This window comes from Ochlerotatus camptorhynchus, unplaced genomic scaffold, assembly GCF_037179485.1.
Source record: "Ochlerotatus camptorhynchus isolate MF236.1 unplaced genomic scaffold, CSIRO-AGI_Acam_v1.1 ptg000550l, whole genome shotgun sequence".
Lineage (NCBI taxonomy): Eukaryota > Metazoa > Arthropoda > Insecta > Diptera > Culicidae > Ochlerotatus > Ochlerotatus camptorhynchus.
The window spans coordinates 2,467,801-2,475,000 of record NW_027041033.1 but is presented as its reverse complement, the minus strand read 5'-3'; the positions used below and the strand labels follow the sequence as shown (position 1 = coordinate 2,475,000).

The following is a 7,200-nucleotide window of genomic DNA, read 5'->3' as shown; positions in this document are numbered from 1 at the left end:
GTCCGGCTCTTACACGCCACCACCATTCCAAAAATACCCATATTGTGGGTAATTTGGCAGTATGTCCCTGTTTTTTATCGAACCGGAAGTGCTTTCTTGCATAATCTTGGCGTCAGACATGGATTTCCGGTTGTTACCCGGCACCGAAATTCCAAAAATTCCCATATTGTGGGGTATTCGGCAGTGTTTCCAAGTGTTTCTGTCTCCGGAAGCCAGCATCTTGGATTTCAAAATGAATTTTCAGTTCCTAAACGTCCCCCGGATTCTAAAAATACCTATATTGTGGGATATTTATTCAGTTTCATCTAACCGGAAGCCACCATCTTGGATATTGAAATGACGATATACATGGATTTCCAGTCGCTACACGTAAGCTCGATTCAAAAATGCCTAAATTAGGGGCATTTGACATAATTTCCAACTTTTTCTCTAATCAAAAACTGTCACATGGATTTCAAAATGGCGTCACACATCAATTTCCGGACTCTGCACGTTAGCTCGATTCCAAAATTATCCATATTATGGGGTATTTGACAGTTTTTCTGTATCCAGAAGCCGCCATATTGGATATTAAAATGGTGACAGACATGGATTTTCGGTCCCCACACGTCACCCAAATTTCAAAAATACTCTAATTGTGGGGTGTTTGACAGTATTTTTCAGTTTCTATCTAACCGGAAGTTACCATCTTGGATATCAAAATGGCGTCAGACATGGATTTCCGGTTCCTACATGTCACTCCGATTCCAAAAATATCCAGATTGAGGGGTATTTGACAGTATCTTTCAGTTTTCCTCTAACCGGAAGCCACCATATTGGATATTAAAATGGTAACAGACATGGATCTTCGGTCGCTATACGTAAGCCCGATTCCAAAAATACCTCCCTAACCTCAAGGCAAGGCAAGCAAAGCAGAATTGTCTTGTTTTCTCTATTAGAAAACTGCCACTTTGATTTCAAAATGACGTCAGACATCAATTTCCGGATTCTGCACGGCACCCCGATTCCAAAAATACGCATATTGTGGGGTATTTGACAGTTTTTCTGTATCCAGAAGCCGCCATATTGGATTTGAAAATGGCTTCAGACATGGATTTTCGGTCCCTACACGTCACTCAAATTTCAAACAAAACTTTAATTGTGGGGTATTTGACAGTATTTTTCAGTTTTTCTCTAACCGGAAGTTACCATCTTGGATATCAAAATGGCATCCAACATGAATTTCCGGCCCCTAAACGTAACCCCGGTTCCAAAAATATCCATATTGTGGGGTATTTGACAAAATTGTCTCTAACCGGAAGCCCCCATCATAAAGTCATAAGTTCATAAATGGCGTTTATAAGTTTATAAATGGCGTCAGACATAGATTTCCGGTCCCTAAACGTCACCCCGATTCCAAAAATATCCTTATTGTGGGGGCATTTAACAGTTTTTACAAGTTTTTCTGCATCTGCATGCCGCCATCTTGGATTTCAAAATGGCTTCAAACATTAATTTCCAGTCCCTAAACGTCATCCCGATTCCAAAAATATCCATATTGTGGGGGTATTTGACAGAATTTTCAAATTTTTCTCTAATCGGAAGCCTCCATCATAAATTTCAAAATGGCGTCAGACATAGATTACCGGTCCCTTAAAGTTACCCCGATTTCAAAAATATCCATATTGTGGGGTATTTGACAGTTATCCAAACAGTCCCTAAGCGTCACCCCGATTCCCAGTAATTTTTAGATTTTCTCTAATCAGATACCGCCATCTTTGAATTCAAAATGGCGTCAGAAGTGGATTTTCCGTTCCTACATGTCCTACATTCCTATTTTCAAAAACCTTTGGTTCGTAAATGGAGGTTTCAGTGGGGGTTATTCCGAGAGTCGAAGTGACTTTTGTCACTAGTGAAGTGAACAAAATCACGTCGTGGTGACGTGACTTTCTGTGCAAATCTAATGGAGGGTCACGTCACCGCAACGTGACTTTTTTCATTTCACTAGTGACAAAAGTCACTTCTCAGAGTTCACTCCGCTGTCGACAATGTGTGTCACGTGATCGTCTGTTTACTTGGCAGCAACCTTTGTGTGGTCCTCCTCATTGTTCTTCATCAGCAGTTCTTTCAGTCGATGCGTCGTCGACTTTGGAAAGCAACCGTTTCGTGATGAATGTGTGAGTGCTGCCAACGTTTTGCGTCCATTGCTGCAATGGAAGCGTTCTGACCCCCGTTGGCGTATCTGCCATACAATGAAACCACTGGAAGCGGCTCCAGTTCTGCTGGAGGAGGCTTATTTGACTATAGTTTTAAGATGTATTGTATAGTGAACAAGAATCCTTGGCTTTGTAAAGTTAATTCGGTTGAGCCTTATCAAATAAATCAATAAACAAAAAAGGTCACTTCGACTTTCGGAATAACCCCCAGTGTGTATGTTACGAAAAGTCCTTTCGTAAAAAAAGATCTCTGAACGTTTACAAAATTTTCTTAAACTCTAGCAAGTTCAGAAAACTTCTACAAAGCATGAACTTCTTCAGAATTTACTGAGGCAGATCTCAGCACTCCTACGGAGTTCGCTGAATTTCTAAAAAATTAGCTGAACTTCAAAAAATTCACGGAACTTTAATCAAGTTTTTTTTTTAATTCGATAAAGTTCAATAAACTTCTAAAAAGATTGAAGAACTTCATCCAAATTAACTGCACTTCCTGAAAGTTTCCTGAACTTCAACGAACTTTTCTGATCTTCCACGAATTTACTTGAGGTAAATACGGTACTCTTGCAACATGTCCAACGTGATTCAACGTGGTTCCTGGCCACACAATTGAAATGATTACTTCACTTTGGTAATCCAGTTACATCCAGCTGATTGACCCACATGCGAGCAGTTCCACGCCAAATGACGAATTGGAAAGACTCGACCTTCTCCGATTCGCATTATTGTGTGCTATGGGCAATCATTCAAATTTTTAGCAAAGTTTGGCCATTTTGGATGTTGCTAATTTTTTTTCAAAATGGCGTCTTTAATGTTTTTCAATAAATTGTATCACTTCTGATTGAAATGACGTCTTGTTGTTTAGAAAAGTAAAATAAAGCCCTTCTGCGAAAAATTTACTTGGTATTTATTTGAGGATGTGTGGGTGTGAGTGTTACTGTTTATGGTTAATTGCACTTAGCTTTGTTTCGTATCCTTCTGGTTCATCGTTGATCATAAAATTGCATCTCTTTTACTTCTTCTTCTCAACGAATTTCACTTTTACTTCTTCTACCTTTTCTTCATCTTCTTTCTTCATCATCTTTGTTTTTGTTCGTAGCCTGTCCGTTGCTTGTTATCCGCCATCTTGACATTTTGTTGACGGGTCTCCTTCATCTTGCTGAATTGGCTGCGTCATCTTCTTAAATCTTCTTCACTTCTGATCATTTATTGCTAATGGTATTCTTCTTCATTCACTTTTAATCCATCTTCTTCTTTCCTCTCACAATGCTTCAAATTATTTTCTTTTCTTCTTCATCATCTTTTTTCTTCATCCTTCTTTAATTCCATTGCTTTGATTTCCTCTTGCACATCTCCACAATTTCTCCAATTTTTCATCGGTGTCGTCTTCTTCATTTCGCTATTTTCCGCTGTATCTTCTTGATCTTCTTCGTCTTTTTCGCTTCATTCTTCGCTCCACTTTTACTTCATCATAATTTTTCCTTTGATCTCCTTCTTCTTCTTATTCGTCCATCCCCTATCCGCTTTGTATTCTTAATGACCTTCACCTTCTTTACATGACCGTTTCAATTTGGTCCAGCTCACTTGAGCTTCTTTGATCTTCATCTAGTTACATGTTTGCCTTCATCACATTCTTCCTTGCTCAGTTAACTGTTTCACCGTCTTGCCTCTACACCGGGTTTCGGCTGCTCCACCTTCTTCACATTCTTCCTTCCTTGTTTGCTCCGTTATCTGCTTAATCTTCATTACCATTACACCGGGTTTCGGCTGTTCCTTCTTCTTTTCTCTGTGTCCTTCAAATTTTTCGGTAAAGTCCAGTTTGGCGTAGAAAATGGTTTGCTCCTCAGAGTTTCCTAGCGCATCTCGTAAGCTTGTTGTGTCAATGTTGTTCTCTTGTCGTTGCCTTTCATAGTTTTTGCACTGCAAAATCACGTGTCGTACGTCTAAAACCGTTCCACAACAACTGGGCGGGGCTTCTTTCTTCAATAAGAACGTATGGGTTAGCCGCGTGTGACCAATTCTCAGTCGTGTAAGCACACGCTGGTCGAAAGTGCTTCCCCGTTCCGTCCACTTGTGCGTGTCGTCTTTGACTTCTTTCAGTTTAAAGTCTCTGGACGCGAACCATTGGTCGTTCCATCGTTGTCGAATGTTTTGCATCACCATTCTCAGCGTATCGTCGCCTGGGATTGGTACATCAATGGGAGGTTGTGTTCTCGCTATGTTAGCTAACCGATCAGCTTCGTTGTTTCCGTGGATGCCGGCGTGTTCAGGTATCCAGCAGAAACGGACGGATTTGTTTCGTGATATTTGCTCCACTTCCTGAATGCACGGGTGCTTAGATGTTCCAGCTTCTAAGGTCTGGAGACAACTTGCAGAGTCCGTAAGAATGACTAATTCATTCGAAATGTTCGAAATGTTGTTATGGAATGCGGCACCTACAGTGTTGTCGTGTTTGGATCCATTGGTGTAGACGACGGTTGATCGGTGGAAGCGGGTCGACAGTAGTTGTTGCACTACCGGGCGGACTTTCTCTGGAGGATCGCCGGCTCGTACACATTTTTTAACGTCCCACAGGATTGAAGGTTTTTGTGTGTGCCACGGACGGTCGGTGTTGGAGACAGCCAGTTGCATATCGGTCTTGAAGCGAGCCAAATTGCAGCAGGGCAGCTGACTGGGCGTAACGCTACGCTTGACAGGACAATTGACAGGACAATTGACAGGACAATTGACATCATGGATGACAGAACAGGTGACAGGACAGATAAGGAGAGTTATAAGAGAACAGATAACAAATAGAACAAAAGGAAGACAGATTAAAAACTATTAAGTACTTATTTTCTTTCGCATTTTAAAAGTGTTTGCTAGTGGTAAAATGTATTGAATTCTTTTCTCTCGTAAGTTTACATGAATTAAAATGCTAGCAATTATTAAATTAAAATTTATATACAGATAGCACAACACATTAAAAACCGTTTGTTGACACAGTGAACTTCAACACGTAAAGTGGATTAAAATTTGTAAGTTTATATATTAAGTTTTCTAAAATTAATCTAATCATTAAATAAAACTTACAGCTAAAAGCATTCTCACTCAAAACTTGAGTTTGCTAACGGAAGATCCGAAAATTCACCAAAGTTTACATTGCCGTCAGCAACAAACTTTTAGAAATTTTACCGACCATTTGGAGGTTAGCCAGGTCCAGTATCAGCCTGTCGGGAGCGATACGATTCGCCATTGCAAGATGTCCACTCTTAGACCAGGGTCAAAACGTTTGAGTGTCGTTAAGAGGGTCTCAGAAGAGGAGGCGACCACCGAATCTCACTGCCCCGACTGCAATCGACCTGATAATGCGGACCGATACATGGTGCAATGTGACGTATGCCAGAGGTGGTACCATTTCTCCTGTGCCAAGGTGGACGACAGCATCAAAGATCGAAGCTTTAGTTGTATCCATTGTGAAGAAGATGGTGCACAAGCGCTCTCGCCATGTCAATCACGAACAGGAAGTTCATCATCGATTCGCTTCGCGAATATTCAGCTGCAAATGCAGCAAATCGAAGAGGAGCAAAGGGCCCAGGAAAAGTTGATGAAGGAAGTACAGGAGTACGCCAAAACATTGCGTGAGAAGGCGGTACAGCAGGAAATTGAGAGCAGAAGCAAAGCCATGCAGGAGAAGATGGAGCGGGAGTTAAATTTCATCAGAAGGAAGTATAATCTTCTGCAGAACGAGCTGAATGAAGGTGAGAATAGTAGCGTGAAAAGTTATCGAAGCCAACGAAGTGCATCTAGCACAGTCCATAAGTGGTTGGAAGCCCAGCGCGAGGCGCTCTTGACAAGTTCCGGGAACAAAAATGCCCCAACTTCCTCAAGGTCTCGAACCGGAGGCATCCCAAAAGGGACTACTGCAACGAAGCCAGTGGACGACAACGTTCAACCAATCATCAATCAAGCCAACACTCAAGTCTCGCAAGCACAATCTAGTTTGGATTATCCCCTCAATGTGATATCTCCGCCCACTTCACAATAGCTGGCAAATGCAAGAGTCAACCAGGGAATTACATCGGAAGTAGGAACACGTACCAATGAGCTCGAACAGAAGGTTCGAGATCTGCAGCATCAACTAGACAGTCTTCGCCTACAGTCAGCGCTGCAGCCACCGACAGAAGTTTATCAATGTCCGACTAGTCATCAACAGTTCCGGCGGCCCCCAGCGATTGGAAACAGTGCTGCTCTACCGAACAGGTTGGGAAGTATTCCGGTGTGCGAAGGTATGTTCAAACGACCCATAGTTTCATTCTCTTCGTCTCAAATGCCTCCCGTGGATTTCGGAAATATACGCGTCCATCCCGCTCCCAATCGAGCTCCCAATGCAATACCCGTTGCGTCTGGTCCAGTCTCTTGTCCGCCTGTGTCATGCATCCCAAGTTATTCGCATCCGATTGTAACTCCTTGTGTCTCGCAAGCGTCTGGGTTGATTCCGAATGTCCCGAATTGTGGACCCACCGCTCAACAACTCGCTGCTCGCCACGTAGTCCCAAAGGAGCTCCCAATCTTCGATGGCAACCCAGCTGACTGGCCTTTATTCTACAGCAGCTACACCAACTCTAATGAAATGTGCGGATACTCTGATGCCGAGAATTTGATGCGGTTGCAGCGTTGCTTAAAGGGTAAAGCGCTACATGCTGTTAGCTGTCAGCTTCTTCACCCTTCATCCGTACCGCAGATCATTTCAACATTGCAGATGCTGTATGGTCGGCCTGAGCTGGTGGTGAATAGTCTGGTTAACAAGGTTCGTTCTACACCTCCCCCAAAAGCGGATCGTTTAGAAAGTGTAATTACCTTTGGTTTGGCGGTTCAAAATTTATGCGGCCACTTACGTGCAATGGGCATGGAGAACCATTTGTCCAACCCTACTCTGCTGCAAGAGTTGGTTGGAAAGCTCCCAGCAGGAATTAAGCTGGATTGGGCACTTTATCAACGACAAATTCCTTACGCGGACCTGCGCGCT

General features: G+C 42.5%; 1 protein-coding gene across 1 annotated transcript in view; it reads left to right on the top strand.

Moving 5' to 3' along the window:
- The window catches only part of Neto (Neuropilin and tolloid-like), a 316,873-nt gene that overhangs the window by 103,086 nt on the left and 206,587 nt on the right, over positions 1 to 7,200 (top strand). The window lies entirely within an intron of this gene.